The following is a 25726-nucleotide window of genomic DNA, read 5'->3' on the forward strand; positions in this document are numbered from 1 at the left end:
ATTTGCAGATGATGTCTACCAAACATTCACAGGACAGAAAATTCTCATCTTAAAGTCCCTATTCTAAAGAATGGAAAGAGAAGGACTGCTCTCTTATGTCGTGAAACTGCTGTAACCTTTATAACAAAACCTTGAACAGATAGTACAATTTTAGAGGCCAATTTTCTCTGTGAAGAAAAATGAAATAATCCTAAATAAAACATTACTAAAATTAATCATGAATGAGTTAAAATAATAAAAAATATATTTTTCAGTAAATGCTTCTATCAGTTTATTTTCTGTAATATTAAAAAAAACACACACAGAAGCAACAAATTTAATACTAATGCTTTAAAATATTACTAAACAAAGCTAGTTCTCACTCTTGCTGCAAGTTGGTCTATGTTCTCTTCATTTCTGTTTGCCAGATGCTCTTCAATTATTTTTGCAAACAGGTTCCTCTTCAAGAGATTATATGCAAGAGGTAAAAGCTGGCCAGCAACGTTATGAAAATAGTGTGAACCATAGCAAAAGAGGTCCATTCCCAACTCAAGCCCCATGCCATAATCATGTTCATCATTAGCAAACTGTACAAAAGTCATCATTTCCTGAATGGGAGCAAAAGCTTTCAATCTCTCATTATCTGTTGTTGCTTCGACAATTCTTTTTCAAATTTTCTTCAAGTCAGCATCTGTTTCAGGGAGCTCTCTGTATCCAACGTCATTTTTATCTACTGGGACAACCAAGCCTGCACCGTGAAAGGTCTTTGTCATCATTTTCTTATCTCTCAGTTTCATCTTCATAGTTCTCTGTCCAATGAGTCCCCCAGTTCTCTGGCTGCTTCTGTGAGTTTTTCATCTACATTTTTCAAGAGACTAGTTTTCTTTTTATCTTTTACTTCTTTAAGTTTTCTCATCAAAAATAATTTGACTGCAGCAAACATATTATCTCCATTTTGAACAATTATACAATTTTTCTTTGCTTCATTTTTTTTCTTTATTTCTATTTTGCTAAGAGGTTTTCTCAGGAATGAACACTGAATTTTATCAAATACTTTTATAATTACATCTACTGAGATAATCACTTTGATTTTTTTTCTTTATTTCTACTTTGCTAAGGGTAATACAAAAATGGCTCAAAGCTTGAGACCAAATTAATGTAATTCTTCATGTAAACCAATTAAAGGGGGAAATCGAAGTGATTATCTCAGTAGATGTAATTATAAAAACATTTGATAAAATTCAGTGTTCATTCCTGAGAAAACATCTTAGCAAAGTAGAAGTAAAGAGAACCTTCTTATTTTGTAAATGATACTTAATGACCAACTAAGAAGCATTTTTACCAGTCAGGGAAAAAAGAACATGCTCTATTACTTTAGTACAGTATGATACCAAAGAAATTTTTTAAGGGTATAATTATTGGAAAAGAAGAAATAAATGTCACTATTTATAGGCAGTGTGTTTGTCTACACTGAAAAATCTCAGAGTATCATCAGACAAACATTACATATAAAAGCAGAGCTTGGGAAGAGTTTATAAATCAGTATACAAAATTGCTAGCATTTATCCATCAACAACAAATAGAATGTATAATTTTAAAAATACCATTAATTTCTATTTTGCATCAGTGTTAGTTCAAAGTTTTTCCTTTTTAAAGGGAACTTTGGTGAACTATACTAAAATTCATATGGAAAAACAAAAAGCTGATAATAACAAATTTAAGGCATTAGAAAGACCACTCTTTCTTCTTGAACTATGTAGCTGTTCTGGTGATGGCTGCCAATAATCCTTGGGATTCTTTGGCTCAAATCCCTGCCCCATTGTGAAAAAGAAGACATTTGCCTCACCAAATACTAAATTTTATATATACACATATATGATAAATATCAATCATAATTAAAATATTGTATGACTGGCCCAAGGATAGATAAATAGACCAATGGAACAGAAAAAGAGATCCTAGAAATAAGTTCACCTATATAGATGTGGCATTACAAACAAGTGGGGAAAACTAAACTATGCAAAAAATTGGTGCCAATACAACATGGAAAAAAGATAATACCAGATGCCCACTTTATACCATACACATTATGTACAAAATAATTTCAAATGGATTAAGGGCTTAAATGTGAAAAGCAAAATAGTAAAAAGAAAAAAACTTACAAGAAAACACAGAGGAATATCTTTATGACTTTGGGAGTAGTGGTAGAAAGTGACCTGAATCAGACTCATCACGAGTTTTACATGAAAACATTGATAAATTCTAAGATATTTAAAATTTTAAGTTCAGAATCATCATCATCATCATCACATGAACAAAGTGAAAAGAAAAGCTACAGCTTGGTGGAAAGTGAGTTCTCTCTTGGATCCTGGGTAAACACAGGCATCAGATAGGAAATGTGTTTGTCTAGATAGGCTTACCCTATTTTTTCACAATTCCAACCAATTCCTTTGTAAATCTGCCTTGGTTTTGATTAAATATGGCTTTCTTTTCTCTATAGAAGAAAAAAGGTGCAGGGATAATAGAGATCTCAATTAGACCCACATAACTTATGAGCTGATTCATAAAGTGGGAAATCCTTGTTTCAGCTCCATGCTTCTATTTCTAAGATGATATTAGCAGACACCAAGAACTGTTGAGGATAAGGAGAAAGCCACTTTTGTATGCCCAGTTAGCTGTTTATTAATTTAAATAGATGCTTCTAGACTTATTTCAGAAGTCCCTAATAGGTTTTAATACCTGCTGAAGACAGTGGTATGAAACCCACCTAAAGGGTTGGGGTAATTCTGGCAATGGGTAAGGGCAGGCCAACAGATTCCTTCCTCTTCAGATGCAGAACCAGAAGGAGTCACTCTGGTGAGGACAATCACTCTCCAGGAGTCCAGGGATGAATGGTACGACCTGTCAAATGGGGATCAGCTGTGTATCTTCATTATTCTGCTACTACTGTGAAATTTCAGGGGATTTCTTTCTGCTAAGGAGCCTCTGGGCCTGGCTTTCTGATCTTTGGGAAAATTCTGAGTTAAACAATTTCTCTTTTTCTCAGCTTTACTGAGACACAATTAAACTGTAATAAACTGCATATATTTAATACATATGATTTGATGAGCTTTGTCATATGTATGCATCTATAAAACCGTTGCTCTCATCAAGATGAGCACATCCATCATCCTCAAAAGTTTTGTCCTGCCCCTCTGTAATCCTTAGCTCCAGTCCTGCCCTGTCCCCATGTACCAATCTGCTTAGAGGCTCCTGGGGAGAGTGCTCCTAGAGACCAAGAAGGAAGCCTCAAGTCTTTATCTCATCTAGCCTCAAGAGTCATGCCACATCACTTGTTCCAAATTCTAAGAAACAAATCACTCATGTCAGCTCAGTTTCGAGAAGAGAGGAATTAGATCCCACCTCTAAATGGAAGGAGTAGCCAAGAATTCATAGCTATCTTTAGACTATCTTGATAGGATGGAAAACCACTGAAATAGCCTCCCCATTTAATAGATACCAAGACCAAGAACATGAATTCTGAGTAAAACAATTAATTCTAAAACTCCAAATATTATTCTCAGGACTTTAGGAACACTTTGAGTCAAAAGCTTTGTTAGGTACCTGCCACGTTGCTTTTAGTATCTTTCTAATAAAAATATATCCTTAGAGACCTACTTAAAACTTCTTAAGAGGGTAATGGACTTGGCCCAGTGCTTAGGGCGTCCGTCTACCACATGGGAGGTCCGCAGTTCAAACCCCGGGCCTCCTTGACCCGTGTGGAGCTGGCCCATGTGCAGTGCTGATGCGCGCAAGGAGTGCCCTGCCATGCAGGGGTGTCCCCCGCGTAGGGGAGCCCCACGCGCAAGGAGTGCACCCCGTAAGGAGAGCCGCCCAGCGCGAAAGAAAGTGCAGCCTGCCCAAGAGTGGCGGCGCCCACGCTTTCTGTGCTGCTGATGAGAACAGAAGCGGACAAAGAAACAAGACGCAGCAAATAGACACAGAGAACAGACAACTGGGATGGGGGTGGAATTAAATAAATAAATAAATAAATCTTTAAAAAAAAAAAAACTTCTTAAGAAAAAGCCTTCCAATTCTTATATACTTTTCTTCATGCTTAGAGAAAAGGATAAAACAAACCCTCAAGTTACATGGAAAACATTCACAGATCCCATGAAAAAGAGTGTGGACATTGTAAATACTTTGCATTTTGTATTTTCTGTCAGTTTTCATTGTCATGATTTTGTATCACAAGAAAGTATAGCAGAACTACAAAATTAAAAAAATATATATTTAGACCCTTAAGAAATTGTCAAGGAGCTGATTCTGAGATGAATTTTTGAATTCAAGATGTTTATTAGGGATCAAAACCTACGAAAGGAAGGGGGAGGAAGTAGGATTGGACAGAGAGAGAATACTCAAATTGTGATGCAAACCCAACATAGTCTTAGACAACCCAGCACAGTAAACTTAGAAGCGAATATTGTTGTCCCAACTGAAGCTAAAGTGGCAGGGACTTTGTGTTTCTACCTCACTCAGTCACAGGCTCCCAACTGTCCCAGGAAAGGCAGGTGGTGAGATGGCTTTCTGTATCTGAAACAGCAAGTCCTTCCTTGAAAGGGGACCTGAGCAGTTGAACTCCGTGTCTACCACATGGTGCTGCCATTGGAGAGGAAATATAGACGCACCATGGGGAAAAAGTAATAAGTTTATGTTTAAACATGCTATCTGAGACCCCTGAAGGAATGAGACTAGGACACACGAGTTAAGAAGGATTTCAGTACACTAAAAATGGAATAAAAAATGTATTTAGTATTAATTTTAGTTGGATAGTATTTGTTTTCATATGCAGAAAATAATCTTTTAACATGGCATGGTTAAAGATCAAATATAACATCATAGGGGTACTATTAAGGGGGATGTAATAAATATATGACTTCATTTCTACACTAATGAGTATAATCATAATATCAGTTCTTACAAATTTATTTAAGGTTTTCTATGCCTTTCTATTATTTTGTGTTTTATAGAAAGAGTCTCCAATTCAGAATTTATTAATAAGATGTAATTTGAAGCTTTAAAATTTTAATGAAGGGCAAATGTATGTTGAATTACCTCCTAACATTTTCATGTAATTGTTGGACTTTCATATAGAGCAACTTTTTCTTTTGGCAATTCAAACTAGAATATTTGAAAAACAAGTCAATATATGGACTGGATAGTATTGTGATAATGTTAACCATTGTTTCCTCCTAAAAATCAGCAATTATAATAAGATACCTTTTGTAAAATGTATTTGTTGAAAAGTAGCTTGATTTAGGAATGAAAAACCAAAATTCTGTATCAGGGTTGAGACTCCAGGGCTTTTCTAAATCTATCACAAGGTGGCCCCACATCCATATTCTTCAGAACTTTGCATTTGCTGTGGATGGAAAATGAATCAAATGAAGAATAATGAAGATTCATCAAATGATGAAGCAAATGAAGAAGATCTTGCAGGAAAAAAATCCATGGTAATACTCTAAAGTATACATGGCTCACTATACTTTGCCTTTTGATTTGTCTTTTGACTAGAAGAAGAGAGAAAAGCTAGCATCATATGTTTGAAATTGGCAAGAAGGCTGTCAAATGCATCTAGACATTTTCTTCAAGGGTAGTCTTAATACAGTGGGAAATAAATGATCTCTTATTGACATTTTTTTCCAGGGCTACTATGACAAATACCACAAAATGGGTTGACTTAAACACCAAAAATATATTGTCTCACAGTTTGGGACTCTAGAAGGCAAAAGTTTGATTTGTATTTACCCCTAATAAACATGTTAAATTTAATCTATTCCTCTGAGTGTGAACCCATTGTCAGTAGGGCCTTTTCATGAGGCTACTTCAGTTAAGATGAGACACGCTTCAATCAGGATGGGTCTTAATCCTATTCCTGGAGACCTTTATAAATGGAATGAATTCAGACTTGAGAGAGAGAAAGCCACAGGAAGCAAGAAACTGAAATGGAACTCAGAAGAAAAGAAAGAAACCAGGAGATGCCACTATGTGCCTTGCAATGTGACTGAGGAATCAAGAATCACTGGCAGCCAGTCTCAGAATGCTACAGTCCTTAGAGAAAAAGCATTGCCTTGATCATGCCTTGATTTGGAAATTTTCTTGGCCTCAAAACTCTGAACAAATAAATTCCCATTGGTTAGCCTGACCCATTTCATGGTATTTGCTATAGCAGCCTAGTAAACATTAACAGTGAGCAAGATCGGCAGTTTCAGAAGTGTTTTACTAAGTACCATTTTACTATGTATAAATGATAGAGGCAAAAGGAGTGAATTATAAAGCATAATAAAAATGAATATCCATGAATGTATATCATGAACATCAGAACTCGACCTTTATCAATCATTATCAAACATAACTGTCTGCTCCTCCACTATTCTACTCCACTTACAGAGTTAATTACAATCCTAAATTTTGATTTTCATTCATTCTTTGAGTAAAAAGTATACCTATTTTCCAAAAACAGCCTAGACATTAACTTATTCTTAATCATCCTTTTAGTTTGCATGACACTGTATCAATGTTTTGGCAGTCAGATATATTAGTCAGCTTAATTCCCAGATTTTATACTTTCTGCTCAGAATCCAACATCTGGTGGAATCGTTTTAATTTAGTACTTACACATGATTTTATAATAACCATGTACTTTGTACTGAATCAATCAGGGAAACTCAATCCAGCACTACATTATAGAATAGTTTTCTTAAAACAAGCTAAAACTTGAGAATGAACAGGAATAGCATCAAATATGCTTTTTTTTTTAACCTGTTATTATGTTGTCAATAAGAAAAATGTAGTAAACCAAAAACTTTTTCTGCTGTTTATATCTCAGAGTAACTTTGTCTACTTTTATGATATATCTGTTCTTTTTCTGGCACTGGTTATATACTTTATGCATATTATGTCATTTAATATTTTCTTTCATAATTGTTGATAGAAATAATAAGATGGTCTTCCTTCCTTGATCAAATATTTATTGAGTACCTACCAAGTACTGAGAACTATGTGCAAACTTGGAGTTTCAAATATGAAAGGATATATAGTATACTATATTAGGAGACCACCTGACATTAAGAAGACACACTCAGATGCCTTCATTCTTTTCTTTTATTAGTTCAAAAAATTATATATACTAAAACCATGGGATCCAGGATAAAGTGGACTCCTAAAGGAGTATAAATAGACAACTTTGGGCCTCTGAAATTCTTGATTATGACATTGTGATAGGCAGATCTGAACAGGTGCCAGTGGAGGGTTGAGTGCTGGACACTTCATATTCCCCTTTCCTATCTCCCCTAATTCTCAACAGTATCCACACACTGAATCATACAGATGCACAACATTTTGATGAAGGCTTGAAAGCAACTAAAGATAAAGTGTGTGGTGAGCCTAGAACAGCTTCTCATGCTAGAAAGTAAGGAAGTTGTCAAAAAACTAAAAGGGTTATGCCTAAAGGACACAGGAGCCTGTGTGAAGGAGTAGCTGTCACAGAGAAGAAGAGATGTGAGCAAAGATCTAAAGGAAGTGGTGAAGTCAGTCAAGTAGATATCTAGTGGAAGAGAATTCCAAGCAGGAGATGGAAACATGACTGGTTTGAGTTGAAGGATCAATAAGGTATTCAGTGTGGCTGAAGTGAGGGAGCACGGGGGAAAATGCTGCTGGCAGATAGCATTCAGGCAGCCACAGCATGTAAGGCCATGTGAATCATTTTTAAGGACTTGGACATAAACTCTGAATGAGAGGGTTCCTGTGGGTGGTTTCTGAATAGAGGACTGTCTTGGGCTCACCTGTGTTTTGAAAAGATCCTGCTGGCAATTATGTCAAGATTAGGTCTGGATGATGTATTAGTCAGCCAAAGGGATGCTGATGCAAAATACCAGAAATTGGTTGGTTTTTATAAAGGGTATTTATTTACAGATACTTACAGATACCAGGCCATAAAGTATAGGTTGCTTCTCTCACCAAAGACTATTCCCATGTGTTGGAGCAAGATGGCTACTGACATTTGCCAGAGTTCAGACTTCTTGGGTTCCTCTCTTCCTGGGGCTTGCTTTTCTTTCCTCACAACCACGCTCCTCTGCGTGCTTATTTCCTGGCCATTGAGCTCAAGACTCCAGCATCAAAAACTCCAACTTCCCTTCTCTGTGGTGCAGTTTCTCCATGAGTTCCTACCCACCAAGGGGTGAATGCTCAATGTCCTGCTAACATGGCCCAATCAAAGCCATCATCATTATTTAATCAGGTAAAAGTAAAACCTCTGAATCCAATACACTCTAATATGCCCAGAGGAAAAGACCAGTTTACAAACATAATCCAATATTTCTTTTAGGAATTTATCAATAATAGCAAACTGCTGCAGGTGAGTTTAAGGATATTGGTCAAGAGGTTATTATAGCCCTTCAGGTGACTGAAGATGGTGACCCAGATCAGGAGGATAGCAGTGAAAATGGTTATGTTTTGAAGATACAGTTGGATGGGATGCAGACTATGTGAGAAAGAGAAGAACTGAGATGACTCCAAAGTTTTGGCTTAAAACATTATTCTAGGTGACAGTTATGCGAACAGAAACAGTGGAGCTGGAGTTGGAGGCTTGTATTTAAAAGATATTGAAGAGGTAAAATTTATAAGAATTAGTGATTGAATTTTCGTTTTAACTTTTAATACAGTATTTGAATACAGGTATTTAGGTATCATATATGAGGACCTGTTTGCCCAATTGCACAGAAGCCAATACTAAGTATCCAGGATTTCAAGAAAATAAAGAGTTTATTGCATAGTTGATGAGCAAGGAGACTAGAGGCAAGCCTCAGCAATCTCAAACAAAGTGGGTGCTGGGGTTTTATACCATCTGGGGAATGTGGGCATAATGGAGTAGCTAAGGTTGGGATGAGATGATGTGGGCCAATCCAGCTTGGGAAAGGTGGCTAAGTGGCATGGTTAAGGATGATGTAGGCTAATCCCATTTGGGAAAGGTAGGTTAACCAGAGCATGCTAGCTGCAAGTTATGCTTGGTCTTAAAATGGAGGCCTAGCATGCTCAGTGACTAGAACCAGTCAGAGCCAGCTTTAGCAGATGCTGCCAAAGTGAGAGGAAACAGTTACTTATCTTAAGAGACAGGGAGTAAGAGACAGGGAGTCTCCTATAAATCAACATAAAGAGGTGAGCATTTGGGGAAAAAAAAAAGGAAGTAGAAATTTCTAGAAACTTCTACAAACCAGTAAGAGAGGGGCTACTCTGAAAAGTAGGTTAGTAAGGGGCAGTTTCATATACAGTACTCTTTTTATTTCAAACTCCTTTTCATACTTAATCCCCTCCTAGAATTAACCCTTTATTAGCTGTCCCATTCCATTTGTTCTGTATCATCAATTTCTTCCCTGCATGTTTTGATATATTACATCACAAGAACAAAAGATAAATGCTTGGGGAAATAATCCTAATGGCTTTAAAATACTGGAGGGGGAACTGTGCTCTCAGTGTGTGTGTGTATGTATACATCTATGTGTTTGTGTATGTGTTTGTATATATGTATGTGTATGTGTATATGTGTGTGTACTGATACATAGACTGTTCTCTTTCTTTTCCAGCTGTTTTTAATTAATCTCTTTCTTTATTTTCTCAGTTAGGGATCTGACTTGACTGAGAAAACAGATGGACTGATAGGGGGAAATTTTGATATTTTCACACTAGCTTGGGTATGTTAAGAGTTTGCCAGGTGGTATATGGGGATTTTGTATTTTATGCATGATTGTTCTGTAAATCCATGACTTCTCTAATGAAAAAGGTATATCAGGCAAAACTGCAAAGTCAATAATTGCTAGATGATTTTCCTTTCTTCATCTTCCTACCTTCAACACTAAATTTTTGCCTTCCCATTTTCCTGGCATCACTGCATCTAGAGCTTTGCCACTGCTCATTGGCAGACAAGAGTCTGTACCAACCAAACCTCAACTTCTTCCAAAATAAAAAGTACTCCCCACTATCAATGCTTCCCATTTTCCTCCCCACTTCAGTGCTATAGATAAAACAAGTCATTGATCTTGATCTGATTATAGTAGTTGATTCTAAGATACAAATGAATGTGCTTTAGCTTTGTCAAAGAACTTTAAAGAGAATCCACAGAACTAAAAGTCATCTGTAACTGGAAAATATATGGGGGTAATATTTTTATTTAATCAGCACCCCAGCAACACATATACAAAACCCAGGACACACACATAAACACACACACACACACACACTTTGTTACGAAGTAAAGGGGCAAGGAATGAGCTTTGCAACACAACTAATCCTTTCTTTTGATAGTGTTCACATCCATATTCCTTTTTCCTTTGACAACCTTATTTTCATACTCCGAACTTTACTGCAGGAGATTTTTATGCTTATTCTAACAAAATTTCAATAAATGCTATGATTTGCTACCTGTAAATGTCCTTTAGAGTCATACATTGTTTCATCGGAAATAACATACCCTTGTAAAATCAGAAGGCAACATAGTATGGATATAAGATGAAGTTCGGAAAGAGATGTGAGAAACAAATGATGCTCTTCAGCATTTTAAGACATGATTTTGTTTCCTTCCCTTAGAAATTGTTTATTTTCACAGATAATAGATAGCTAGTCTGTCAGAATGCAGTTATAAATAAAAGCATGAAAGACCATTCTATCTACTTCTATAGTCACAGCATATTGTCAATCTCATCAAAATAAGACAACCAATAGAAATACTTCAAATTATAAATACAGGAAAGCACAGTAACATTAAGCCCATTCCTGAATTAAGTATTCAAAAGACTCCTTACTTTTCACTGTATTCATCTTTATCTGGGCTACAGATAAATGACAGGTGGCTCCATTACAGAGAGAAATACTGCCTAGAGAGGGCAGGAGATTTCTAAACATAGTGAGTATAATCATAAAAAGGAAACAAGGTCACTGACTCACTGTCCAGTGTTTTCTTAAGGCAGATCACATTTAGATGCTTACATTCATAGGTCAAAGATCTTAAAACCAACTAACCACAGGGACTGTGAGAGAGTCAGGCCACTTGGGGGAAAAGTATTAGAATCCCAACCTCTTGTGTAAGTGTTAAACACATACCAGAATTATGGTCCTGTCTTAAATTTGTTTGCTGTAATATAAACCTATGTGGGAAACAGAGTATCTGGGACTCTAGAACTCTCTGGGACTGCACTAATACCATTGTTGGATTAAAGTAAAATCAGGGTTTTGGGGTAATTTGCTTCCTCCAAAATAAAGAAGATAGTATGGGACTAAAGAAATGCAAACTGAAGAACTTTGAAGTGGGCAACTGGAATAGGGAAAAATAAATGTGTTTGCAATCTATGGAACACCCAGAAAGAAATGTATTTCTGTGGACTGAAGTGTTTTTGCTTTTCTGTTAAGAAGGAATTGCATAATCTTCACTCTATTAAAATCAAAACTTGAGATAAGGACTTGGGTGCTGGTAGTTTATTTGGGACAGGATCCCAGACACCAGAGTAAGGGAGTGGAAAATGAAACAGTTGAGGGTGGAAAGTCCATATAAGCATGTCTTGTTGAAGGATTACTGAGGGTAACAAGGTATTTATTCCCTTGGGACTTCCAGAAAGCACAAAGAATTCTTCCTAAAATTGTTTACCTTAAAGGCCTGGAGTTTGGAGTATTTAACCACAAGCTTTCCTCGCTTACTCAATGATTGATTATTGCTGGCAGGAGGAATAACTCCCACTCCCTACTTGTAGTTAGGCAGAATTCCACAACCTCGGGGAAAGCTTTGAGGCAGAATGCAGAAAGCTGACTGCTCTAGAGGTTGCCCACTACCAGTTCAAGTTGAATCTGAAGTTGAATGAGTCTGTTTTAATCATAATTCTGAGCAAAATCAGAGGTAGGTTCAGGGTATATGATGTGGAACACAGTAAACAAATGCTATAGCCTGCCACGTGCACAACTCAGATTTAGTGGAGCACTTAAATGAGTTCATTTGGTCAGTGAGTGTTAGTGGAACAAGTTATAGTTCCCACGGCTGGAATTCGTCCCTAAAACAATTGATATCATCATCTTCCTCCCTGCCCACCAGTCTAGATTTTCATTATCCTTGGTTAACAATTCATCTGATCTGATTTGCTTACCTGATGGGATGAACTAGACCTTCACACCTGAGGATTTGAACTCTTGGTTGCTTTGCCCTTGTCCAACCATAATTGCTGAAATTGCCCATTTTCCATTTCCCATGGCATGGGAACAGTAAGAGAAACTACCTTGAATTCCAGAAGTGTCAGCAATCTCCATGCTACATAAAAACCAGGGTTAATTACATCAACCAGTATGGCAGCTCCTTATCTGCTGGCCCATGAGCACAAAGAGCTCAAAGTGACCAAGTGACAATTGTGGCTTTAAGTTCAGTAGAACACTTTGTGTCCCTGGTACCAATATAAATCTTGGAACCAGAACCTTTCAGTTACCAGAGCTTAGCACTGTGAATTGTAGAAACACAAAATCTAAACGTGGGTCACTATGCATACTGGTTAGTGTATGAGCATAGATTTGAGTTAGAATAGAGCATACTGCTTCCAACCCTTAGTTCCCAGATCTCTATAAACCAGCACCATCTAGAATTAAATGCGTTACCACATCCTGGAGGACAGTGCCCTATCCTTTTAGAGTGTCATCCCTGAGCTGATAGTAATGTTAGTCCTAAGGTTAGTCTTTACCAAAATCTCTCTACAATATCACAGAGAAGAATCACATAGTTTGGATCAGAGCAAAATTTATAAAAACATATGTCTCTGTTATCTCCCTTATACCTCCTAATTCTTTCCTCAGTCAGTACCAAAAACTTTACGAATGACTTTAACCCTGGATTAACTCAGCTTTCTTCTCAATACTTTCATCTACCCATTTGAGTTCTGACTGGTTTTTCTTGGAAGATGTCCCTATACTTTCTAATAAAAAAAATCTAGGCTTGGATCCTCCCAATTTTCTCTGCACTCACTTTCACACCAGAATAACAAAGATCCTTAAACAGGCTAGCTCCATCTCTACATGGAGGAGGAGGGAGATGGCATGAGAATACTAACTCATAATTATGCTTGTTCTTGTCATTCCTACCTACAAGAAACAAGCCCTTCATTCACAAGTTCTTATTATTATATATACGTCTAATTTCTTCAAGGAAATGGACCTGACCCTTCATAGGAGCATCTACTGAAAACAGCATCTATCCTGGTTCAGATCCTTTTCTGAATGTTCCTTCAGGTTCTGTCCCACACTATCTTTGCAGGAATGTCTGTTTCATGCTTCAGTGCCCATATTGTTAGTACCTGATTCTTAAACTATGGTTGTATTCTTGTTAAAAGATCATGCTCCAATTGTTGAGTCTTTATTATTTCATATTTTTAGAATTTTGCTGTCCTTCAAGAAGCTTTGCAAAAGCTTACATAATACTTATTATCTTGGAAAATGGTTGTGTAAGTTTGTTTCTCTCTCTTTTTCTAATCCAGGTTCTCTATGTTTTCCTTTGGGAAGGGAGGTTTTGCCATGATCAGCATTCTCCACATTGTGTAAAGAACATTAGAAGGAAGCATTGGTTTCTACTGAAAGAAACATATCCTCATTTTGCAGTGCCACATCCTTTCCTGGAAAACAATTAGCTAGTCCCTTAATGCAGCAAATGGCATTGTTACAATTTGATCACTTTATGCTCACAACTATGTGGGCTACACTATGGCAAATTCCATGATCTGCTATTCCCTGGTAATTTAGAGCAGAAAAAAAAATAGTTATCCTTTGTTTTAATCTATTATCTTATAAAACTTATATGGGACTATCCATAAATAAAGAGTGAGTAATCTTGAGATAGCACATGGCTTCGGGTTAACAGGAGTTTAAATTAAAGCAATGCGAAGAAGTTTCTGTATTTTATTTTTATTTGTTTTTTAATAAATCAATTTTATTGATACATATTAAGAAGGCATAGATCAATCCAAAGTTTACAATCAATGGCATTTGGTATAATCAAATAGTTGTATATTCATCACTCCAATCATTCCCAGAGCACTTTTATTATTCCAGTAATAATAATCATAATCATAACAATAATAAACTAAAACCTACCAAACAAACAAAACTCATCACCTCTTAATATCGCCATGCTTCTCCTGCTGTACATAGCAGCTAATCTGTTTCCTTCTTTCTAGTTTATTTGTATCTGTATTTTGTAAAAACTGTCATATATGCAATATCACCCATATTTGTATTTTGCATGAGGCTTCATTATGTTATATAGTCTCGTTAGATTTTTTAATTTTCCTTCTAGAAATATAAATGTTCTTATAGTAATATATATGTCCCTTTCAACCACTATCATACCTCAATAATAGCTCTGCTAGTCACAAATAGCATGATGTGCTCTCTTCATTTCCATTCATTTCCAAAGATTTACAAACAACCCTTTTACCAATTTTGCACAGATTAACCATCAGTTTTCCATTCTCAACCCACATTCTATTTTCTGGTGACCATTATTATAATTATTAATTCCATGTGTTTAAATAACATATTTAGTTCATAATAGCACGATCATATAGTATTTGTCCTTTTGTGTCTGACTTGCTTCATTCAGCATAATGTCCACCAGGTTCATCCATGTTGACGTAAGCTTCCCAATTTCATTTCTTCTTACAGCTGCATAATATTCCACCAAGTGTATACAACACAATTTATTTATCCATTCATAAGTTGATGGAGACCTGGTTTGTTTCCAGCTTTTGGCTATTGTGAATAACACTGCTATGAACAATGATATGAGGATGTCTACTCATGTCTCTGCTCTCAGTTCTTCTGGGTATGTACTTGCAGTGGTATTGCTGGGTCACATGGCAGGTCTATATTCAATTTCTTTAGGAAATGTCAAACAGTCCTCCACAGTGGCTGTACCATTCTACATTCCCACCAATAGGGAATAAGCATTCCTATATCTCCACATAACCTCCAACATTTACAGTTTTCTAACTTTTTAATAATGGCCAGTCTAACAGGTGTGAAATATGTCATTATAATTTTGATTTGCATTTCCCTAAGAACTAGTGATGTTAAACATTTTTAAATATGTTTCTTTACCATTTGTATTTCTTCTTTGATCAATTGTATTTTCAAGTCTTTTGCCCATTTTTTAATCAAGTAGTTTGTCTTTTTATTGTTTAGCTGTATGAACTCTTTATATATCATGGATATTAAACCCTTATTAGATATGTGATTGCCAAATATTTCCCCCATTGAATCCACTATATTTTCACCTTTTTGACAAATTCTTTGAGGTGCAAAACTGTCTAGTTTTGAGGAGGTCCCATTTATCTGTCTTTTCTTTTCTTGCTTGTGCTTTGGGTGTAGGGATTAATAAACTACTTCCTACCACAAGATCTTGAAGATATTTTCCTACATTTTCTATAGGAGTTTTATGGTTCTTGTTTTAAATTTAGGTCCTTGATCCATTTTGAATTAATTTTTGTATAAGGTGTGAGATAGGGGTACACTTTCTTTCTTTTGGATATGGCTATCCAGTCTCCCAGCACCATTGTTGAATAGACTGCTCTGACCCAGCTGGAAGCCTTGATAGCTTTGTCAAAAATCACTTTACTGTAGATGTGAAGGTCTAGTACTGAGTTCTCAATTGAGTTCCACTGATCAATTTTTATGTCTTTATGCCAGTATCAGGCTGTTTTTTTTAACTACTGTAGCTAAGTAATATGCTTTAAAGTTAGGAAATGAGTGTTCCAACTTTGTTCTTTTTTAAAACATTTTTGGCTATTTGGGGCCACTTAACCTCCTGAATAAATTTGATAATTTACCTTTCCATTTCTGCACAAAATAAGAGAAGTCTGTTGGGATTTTTATTGGGATTGCATTGAATTTATATATCTGTTTGGGTAGAACTGACATCTTAATGTTATCTTCTGATCCATGATACAGAATGTCCTTTCCTTTAGTCTTCTTTGGTTTCTTTTAGCAATGTCTTGTAGTTTTTAAAATACAGGTCCTCTATATCCTTGGTTAAACTTAATCCTAAATATTTTATTGTTTTAATCACTACTATAAGTGGAATCTTTTTTCTGATGTTCTTTTCAGATTGCACATCAATAGTGTATAGAAATGCTATTGATTTTTGCCTGTTAATCTTGTATCCTGCCACTTTGCTGAACTTTGTTTTGCTTTGTTATGGATTTTTCAGGATTTTCTAGATACAGGGTCTTTACCATCAGTGAATAGTGAAACTTTTACTTCTTCCTTTCCTATTTGGGTACCTTTCATTTTTCATCTAGACTATTGCTGTAGCTAGAACTTCTAGCACAATATTAAATAATAACTGTGACTGTGTGTGCCCTTGTCTTGTTCCTGACCTGAGCAGGAATGCTCTCAATCTTTCACCATTGTGTACAATGCTACTTTTAGGTTTTTCATATACGCACTTCACCATATTGAGAAAGCTTCCTTCTATTATCTTTTGGAGTGTTTTTATCAAGAAAGGATGCTGTATTTTGTCAAATGCCTTTTCTGCATCAATTGAGAAGATCATGTGTTTTTTCTTCTTCAGTTAATTTATGTGGTTTATTACACTAATTGATTTTCTTGTTGTAGCAGTTTGATATTGTTTTTGAATTCCAAAAATAGATAATGGATTATGTTTGTGAATTGGTCTGTTCCTCTCGGCATATTAGATTGTATTGGATTCAGAGGTTTCACTTTTGTAAGAAGATAACTGCAAGAAACTTACAATTATCAGGCCATAAAGCGTAAACTACTTTCCTCACCAAAGTCTGTTGCCATCTGTTGAAGCAAGATGGCTGCCAATATCTGCAAGATTCAGCCTACCTATTCGTCTTAAGGATCCATGGTTCCAGCTTCGTCCAACATCACCTGTAGGCTGGGATTTCTCTCCTGGCCCACTGCTCTCCAGGCTCAGCTGCTCTGTTCCTCCACAATGTTATCTGTAAACTATCAGTTCATCTCTCTTCCTGGGGCCTCTGCCATGTCTAATGAAGCCTTCTCTCTTTCCTCAAATATCTGCTTCACTGTGTATTTACTTCCTGGGGCTCCAGCATTAAAATTCCAACTAATGCCTCTGCCATGTAGTTTTCACTTTGAGTCTCTGCCCACCAAGGGGGCTGGGACTCAATGTCCTACTGACATGACCCAATCAAAGCCTTAATCATTATTTAATCCATTAAATTGGAACCTCTGAATCCAATCCAATCTCATTAGCCTGGAGGAACAGATCAGTTCACAAACACAATCCAATATCTATTTTTGGAATCCATAAGCAAGGTCAAACTGCTACAATTGTGTTCTCATTTTCAATCATCCTAAGATATTTGCTGAATTCTCTTGCAATTACTTCTTTGACTCATTGATTATTTAAGAGTGTGTTGTTTAATCTTCATATATTTATCAATTTTCCATTTTTCCCTCTATTGTTGATTTCCAGATTTATTCCATTACGATCATAGAAAGTGTTTTTTTATAATTTCTTTTTAAATTCATTGAGACTTGTCTTATGACCCAATGCATGGTCTATTTTAGAGAAGGATGGATATCTTTCTTGAAAAGAAGGTAGATCCTGCTGTTTGGGGGTGCAATGTTCTATAGATGTCTGTCAGGTCTAGTTCTTTTAACATATTATTCAAGCTCTCTTTTTTGCTATTTATCCTCTGTCCAGGTGTTCTATCCAATTCTGAGAGTGGTATATTGAAGTCTCCAATATTATTGTAGTTGGAAATAGATGTAGAGACATCTATTTCTCCCTTCAGCTTTGCCCGTGTGTGCCTCACGTATCTTGGTGCATAAATATTTAGTATAGTTATTTCTTCTTGGTGAATTATCTCTTTTATTAATATATAATTTCCTTATTCATCCTTTATGACATTTTGCATTTTAAACCTATTTTGTCCATTGTTAGTATCACTACTCCAGCTCTTTTTTGGTTACTATTTGCATGGAATGTCTTTTTCCAACCTTTCACTTTTAATATATTATGTCCTTACTTCTTAGGTGAGTCTCTAGTATGCAACATAGAAATGGCTATGTTTAGGGAGTTCAAGCCAATAACAATCAATGTTCTGGAGCAGAAGTGGCTCGAGCGGTTGAGCACCTGCTTCCCACAAGGGAGGTCCAGGTTTCAGTTCTCAGTGCCTCCTAAAAAAAACAAAAACAAACAAAAAGCAAACAAATGGAAAAACCAACTCATGGGAGCCAATGTGGCTCAGTGGTTGAGTACTGGCTTCCCAATTACAAGATCCTAGGTTCAATCCCCAGTCCCAGTAACTAAAAAAAATAACATTGTTATTATTATAAAGGCATTACTTCATCCATTTTGTCCCTTGACTTTCTGTTGTCATATTTAACTATTGTCTGTCTTTTACCCATTAATTTACCCTTCCTAATAATCTTCATTTCCACACTCTTCTCCAAATCTCTTGCCCTTGTTTTTCCTTTCAGGCTGCAACACTCCCTTTAGTATCTCTTGTAATTTGAGTCTTTTGGTAACATTCATTAGGTTTTGTTTGTGAAGACTTTGACCTCACCCTCATTTTGAAGGACAACTTTGCCAGATACAGAATTCTTAGTTGGCAGTTGTTCTCTTTCAGTACCTTAAATGCATCATACCACTTTCTTCTCTCCTCCGTGGTTTCTGATGAGAGGTTGGCACTGAATCTTGTCAAGGTTCCCTTGTATATGATGTTTTGCTTTTCTCTTGCTGCTTTCAGAATTCTCTCTTTATCTTTGATATTTCATTCTGAATGGCAGGTGTCTTAGAGTAGGTCTATTTGAATTTATTCTGTTTGGGGTGCATTGTCCTTCTTGGATATTGATATTTAAGTCTTTCATAAGGGTTGAGATGTTTTCAGTCACTATTTCCTCAAATATTCTTTCTGCCCCTTTTCCATCTCTTTCTGGGACACCGATAATGTGTATATTTGTGTGTTTCGTGTCGTCATTCAATTCAGTGAGAACCCGTTACATTTTCCCTCCATTCTCTTCTCTTTCTGTTCTCCTGTCTTTTCCAGTTCAGATATTCTGCCTTCGAAATTACTAATTCTGTCTTTGAGCCTTTCACATCTGCTCTAATGTGTCTCTAATGTATTTTTAATCTCATCCATCATGTCTTTCATTTCCATTAGGTTAGTTACTTTTCTGAGTAGGCATTCAAATTTTTCTTTATGCTCACACAGTGTCTTCTTAATATCTTTTATATCTTTAATCATATCTTCTTTCAATTCTTTAAATTGATTTAGGAGAGTTGTATGATTTTCATTGATCATCTTAAATCCTGTATCTCTTCTGGACATTTGGTTTGTTCCTTTGGTTGTAAATTGATTTAGGAGAGTTGCATGATTTTCATTGATGGTCTTAAATCCTGTATCTCTTCTGGATATTTGGTTTGTTCCTTTGACTGTGCCATCTCTTCCTGCTTTCTAGTATGTCTTATAATTTTTGCTGGTATCTACACATTTGAATATATTGACAAATTTACTCCAGTGGCCAATATGTCTTTCTTGCCTATTGTTTATTTTTCAGAGGTCTTCTTTGATATTTTGTTCAACTTATTCTAAGTCTTTAAAATTGCCCAGCTAAAGTTAGGAAAATTGTGCCAGGGACTCACTAATGGAATACAGATTTTTTCCCCAGGAGTTAGTGTAGAAAGAAGACCAAAAGCATCTTTTGTCCATGCAGCTTCCAGACTGGCCAGCAGATGGTCCTCATCAGCACATATTTCCATGGAGATGTTTCAATCTCCATTTTCCTTTGTTTTGGTCTGGCCAGAACTGAGTTCAAAGTGTGCTCTACTGACTGAATTCACTGGAGAAAAGCCCCCCATTCCCTTTCCCCTTTCCCCTGTAACAGCTGACAGTGAGGAAGATGTTGATTTCCCTCTCAGTCTGCTGTAGTGAGCCAGGGGTTTACCCCAGCTTAATATGGTGGAGACGGGGGAGGTGAGCCCTTCCTCGCCGCCTGGCATGTTTGGTAACTCACATTTGTTGTTTTCTTTTCTTCATCTCTCTGTTCTTCACCCTCATGGGAGTTGTGTAGCACTGTTCTGTTCTGCTTATCCCCAAAGCAGCTTTTGGCTCTTTCTCCATTGTTTCTGTGAAAGAGTTGATCCCTGACAGCTTAATCTGAATCCATCTCCCACAATTACCTTTTATTTTATTTTAATAGGTAGAAAAATATGATATTTCTTGCAGAGATAGCATACAAGCTGTATTATTCATTTACTTAGCAAGAAGGAATTATTACATGGTCAAGAAAAGGAGGTGCTCTTATGGAAGCCTACCTCCTGCTTAATATACAATTTTTTCTCTTTTCATATATTGCTCCCAGGCCTGATGTGTTAGAATGAGCCCATAGAAGATAGAGCTTAGACAATATATTTGAAAAAAGTAAGGCTTGAAAAGGGAGTTCTTCTGGAGTAGTGGTTTTCAATGGGAGTGATTTTGCTACTTCCCAGGGGACATTTTTAATTCTCACAACTGGGAAAGGAGTTACTGCTGGCACTTAGTGGACAGAGGCCAAGGATTCTGATAAATGCAAATTCTGACAATGCAAAGGACAGTTTATCACATTACAGAATTATCTGGTCCAAATGCCAATAGATGTGTGGTTGAGAAACCTTGCTCTAGAGACAAGAAAAGTTCTTCCTGTTCTAGGGGTGGTATGCATTGAAGGAGGTTTAGATACTGGTGGGTCCCAGAGAGTGGCACCATGTGTGTCTCCTGTCCTGGAATAGTGCTGGAGAGATGGTTCAATTTAAGATAGATTTGTGGAATCTGATAAAAAGTGGTTTGTTAGAGAAGTCTGGGAAGAGAAGGCCTCATATGTTGTTTCAGTCTATTGGGCTGCCAAAAGCAATATACCAGGAATGGGTTGCCTTTTATGATGGGGATTTATTAGTGTAAAAGCATACAGTTCCAAGGTTGAGAAAGATGTCCAAATCAAGATATCATCAAGCAATACTTTCTCCCCAAAGTCCAGCTTCTGGTGATCCTAGACTCCTCTGTCACATGGTAACATGACAGCATCTGCTGGGCTCTCCCTTCTCCTCATGGTTTCCTTGCTTTCAGCTTCCTATCTCTGTGGTGCTCTCTCTCTCCATATTCATCCCATTTATAAAGCGCCAGTAAGAGGATTAAGAACCACCCTGGGCCATGCCCTAAATGAAGTAACCTAATCACAAGGGCTCACTTATAACAATAGGTGTACGCTTATAGGAATGAATTAGCATTAAGAACATGATCTTCTGGGGTTCATACAACTTCAAACCTTCACAGATGGCCTCACAGGAGTGTGGAGAAAGCCAATGTGCCTAAAGAATTCAAGCAAATAGGAAATGTGTACATGGGAGCCAGGTAGAGAGATGAATTTGACATCTGGACAGTGACAGCTCGGAGAGGTGCCTCTATAATTTCAGTTATTTATCTACCCTCTAAATTAGAAACAAGCCTTAGATAAGAGAAGGAGTCAAATGTCAAGTGAGCTCATGTACTTACAACCCAGGTAGAATAGGGTTTAAAATAAGAATTGAACTGAGCTATAGAAAAATAAAGATAGATAGGTAGAAGATAAATTTATTGCACACTTGAAATACATGGCTAAAACTATTTTATCCATTTCACCACAAATTATATAACCAAATCTATATTTAATAGAAAATTAAATCAGTGCTAATAACCTATATGCGTTCACTCAAGCATTACCAACACTTCTTTAGATGCTCCACAGACCATAGATCTTATGATTCTCTGTCTGTGTATGGAGGTGTTCCCATCTCAGGTAACATATGGAATAAGTGAGTTTTTACAGCTACTAATCAGCTATGTTTTCATGTGGAATGCATCTAGGGGAAAATTCTATATTCTTTTTTTTTCTTTAGATTTTCTGACTTCAGTCATGTTTATGTCCACCTAACCCTGGTCCCAGGTTATTCCTACTGTCTGATGACTCTTTCAAATTTCTACACATTTGATTTAATTCATTATGTGGACACAGGCTGTTTTAGTTTTCTTTGGCTGCTCAAGAAAATACATGAAATGGCTGGCTTAAACATTAGGAATTCATTAGCTCACAGTATTGTGGCTAAAAGGATGTCCAAATTAAGGCATCATCAATGTGTCCTAAAGACTGGCATGCTGGGACTGGCTGCCAGCAACCCTTTATCCTTGGCTCCTTTGTCACATTGCAATGCACATGGTGATCTCTCCATTCTCTTCTGGGTTTCTTTGAATTTTAGGGTCTTGCTTCACATGGATTTCTCTGAGTATAAATTTTATTCTGCTTTTAAAGGACTGCAATAATACGATTAAGACCCACACTGCCTTCTCCCTGACTGCCATAATAAAGAGTGCCTCAAACAATGGGGCTCCTGAAGGCTTTGGACACATCTAGACTCTGTAGGGAGAGTGGAAAATCTCAGGAATTTAGCACCCTGTCAATGGGCCTTACTTTGGAATATATGTTTCCCCGTGTAACAGAGTTAGACTCATTGATAATTTCCCTACATATAGCTCTTCTGCCCCTTTTATTTGAACCTATAATTAGCACTATGCTTGTTAAATATATGTCCCAGGGACTTAAATATTTGGTCTGTTCATATGCCAGTAGAGCCTGGAATCTTAGCAAAGCTGAAAAATCTACTTTCCAGTTCATTGGATTCACCCAGGACAACCAGCAAAAGGATGATGATGGATAACACTCATCCCAGAAAGTGGAGAGTGTCTGCAACTGCAAGTAATAAAGTTCCATCCATCTGCCCCATCGGCTCTAAGCCCCTTCTTTATTGAAGGCAAGGTGGGCATTACCATCCTCAAATCCTCAAGATTGAAAAATGAACAAACATAATGGGGAGAAGCAACTATGGACTAAAGTAGACTTGTTATTATTCTAGCAATGAAAGAATTTGTATCATTGATATAAAAGCAGTGGCCACCAGAAGTTCTGAGGGATGGAAGAGCGAAGAATAGCTGTAAAGTGGGGGCCTTTTGGGGACTACATATATTTATATATATATATGTGTGTGTGTGTGTGTATAAAACCTGTCTTGCTTGAGTTAGGCCACCCTTTAACTGAAGTAACCTCATTAAAAGGTCCTACTACAAAAGTTGTGGTTTATTTCACCTAACTTTATCTTACCAGCCTTTTATCTCTTTTCAGAGACACCTGAGTTTAAAAAATAGTCAAACCACTTACTAATGTGTGCCCATTACTAAATCTCAGAACTTCAATCTTTAGTTCTCAAAAGGAGTACTAAATAAATGTTAATATTCTTTAAAATTGTCTCCGCTTAAAAAGATGGCTAGGGAAATGGATGTGATTCAAGCAGTTGGGCTCCGATCTACCACATAGGTGGTCCAGGGTTCAATACCCAGGGCCTCCTGGTGAAGGCAAGCCGGCCTGTGCAGTGAGCCAGCCTATGCAGAGTGCCAGCCCGTGCAGTAGTGTTGCCTGGTGTGGGAGTAAATGCCGCCCCGTGCAGGAGTGCCGGCTGATGTGGACAGCTGGTGTAGCAAGATGACACAACAAAAAGAGACACAGAGGAGACACAATAAGAGACATAGCAGAACAGGGAGCTGAGGTGGTGCAAGAAAATGATCACCTCTCTCCCACTCCAGAAGGTCCCAGGATCAGTTCCTGGAGCTGCCTAGTGAGACACAGAAGAACACACTGTAAATGGACACAGAGAGCAGACAACGGGGTGTGGGGGTGGGGGGGGGGGAGAAAAATAAATCTTAAAAAAAAAAGATGACTAAATTACTTTTAAAAATAGATAGTAGATAGAATATTTTGTAATTCGTTATATACATGACATGGGGCACACTATAAAATTGGAATCATAATACCTATCATAATTAAAGATGAAATGAGATTTGAAAAATAGCTTAGTAAAGCCTATTCCATTGTAGGTGTTTGGTAATAATAGTAAGTTCCCATCCTCTCTACTTTCTTTATAAAAAAAAATAGAGAAGAATTTTCTTGTTTGCCTATTTTTTTTTACTGAAATAATGGAAATGCTCTAATAATGATTGAAGTGATAAATATACAACTATGCGATTATACCAAATACCATTGATTGTGCACTTTGGATGAAAGGTATGCTTTATTAATATGTACCAATAAAATTGCTTTGTTTAGTTTCTCTTGACATAAGTTTTAGGTCACAGTAATTTAAATATACAATACATTGTGCTCCCACATATCCAACATCAAACTCTTTCTCCCTTCCCCAACAATGATCTTTTTACATGTTCATATTATATTTGCTGCAGTTAATGCACAGATATTGAAACACTAGCTTTCAAACATGGTTCCATTTGGGTTTACATTATGGTTTATATTTTAGACTATACAATTTTCTAAATTTTTAGTTATCTTATGTTTTACATTATGGTTTACATTTTAGCCTATAGACTTTTATACATTTTTGGTGTAATTTAACATAACCTATATCCATCATGGCATGATCTTGTGGACCACTTCAATTGCCCCACAGTTAAGAGGTCAACTCAGACCGGCAGAATATTTCAGCCTACATGTAATATCAGGTGTTAAAAACTGCTTTTTAACTTTGGATGAAAAGAGGAAAATGGAAAGGACAAGTGAGCTGATATGGCTAAGAGTCTCCAAAAAAGAGTCGGGAGGTCATCAGGGGGTGATGCTTATGCATGTCTCAGCAGGGTACCAGAGACAGCCAAGGTAGATGGAAATCCAGGTGCTGGTTCTCCTGAGGGCTGCAGTGACCCACAGGTTCTATGGTCAGGGCAGATGGCTCTGGAGTTCAGGGCCATGTCAGTTGGCCCTACTTTGGAGTTTGTGTTCCTGAGACTGATGGAGTTGGACTCAGATATGACCTTTTTACACATGCCTCTTCTGTCACTTTTACTGGACCTGTGGTTGGCATTTGGGTTGGTGTATACTCAGGAGACCTGAATCTCTGAACTGTCCATGTGACGGCCAGGCCTTGGGCCTCAGCAGACTTGCAGCTCCTACCCTCTGGTTCCTTGGACTTACCCTGGCCAGCTGACAGGGAGGTGAAGAGGGTCAACCACCACACCAGGGAGCCAAGAGTGCCGACAGCTGCAAGCAGGAGAATTACATCCATCATCCATGTGGAATCTAAACCCCCTCTTGATGTAAAGGAGGACTGGACATAGCCATCCCAGGTCCACAAGATGGAGGAATAGAGTATGGATTAGAGTGGACCTACTGGTGTTCTGCTGGGGAACTATTGTGATGAGTAAGGGAAGAAATTGTAGGAGTGATGTGGAAAGGGTGGCCACGGTGGCTGCTGATGGTCGGGAGAGGGAAGAAGAGATATGGTGTGGGGGCATTTTCAGGATTTGGAGTTGTCCTAGGTGGTGCTGCAGGGATGGATGCTGGATGTTGTGTGTCCTCCCATGACCCACTGGGTGGACTGGGGGAGAGTGTGGACTACAGTGTGGACCACTGTCCATGTGCTGCAACAGTTCTCCAGAATATATTTGCCAAGTGCAGTCGATGTGCCACAATGATGGAAGAGTTTGTTGATGTGGGAGGGGTGGTGTGGGTGGGGTGGGAGGTATATGGGGACCTCATATTTTTTTAATGTGACATTTAAAAGAAAATAAAGAAGAAGAAGAAAAAAGAAATAGAAAAAAATTGCTTTGTTTAAAAATATGTCTCTCTCTCT

At 37.3% G+C, this 25726-nt stretch overlaps 1 pseudogene; it reads right to left on the bottom strand.

Moving 5' to 3' along the window:
• Positions 1-341: 341 nt before the first annotated feature.
• On the bottom strand, positions 342-2210 carry LOC101411200 (histone PARylation factor 1 pseudogene; annotated as a pseudogene).
• Positions 2211-25726: the final 23516 nt, after the last annotated feature.

The sequence above is a fragment of the Dasypus novemcinctus genome, chromosome 1 (genome assembly GCF_030445035.2).
Source record: "Dasypus novemcinctus isolate mDasNov1 chromosome 1, mDasNov1.1.hap2, whole genome shotgun sequence".
NCBI classification, from domain to species: domain Eukaryota; kingdom Metazoa; phylum Chordata; class Mammalia; order Cingulata; family Dasypodidae; genus Dasypus; species Dasypus novemcinctus.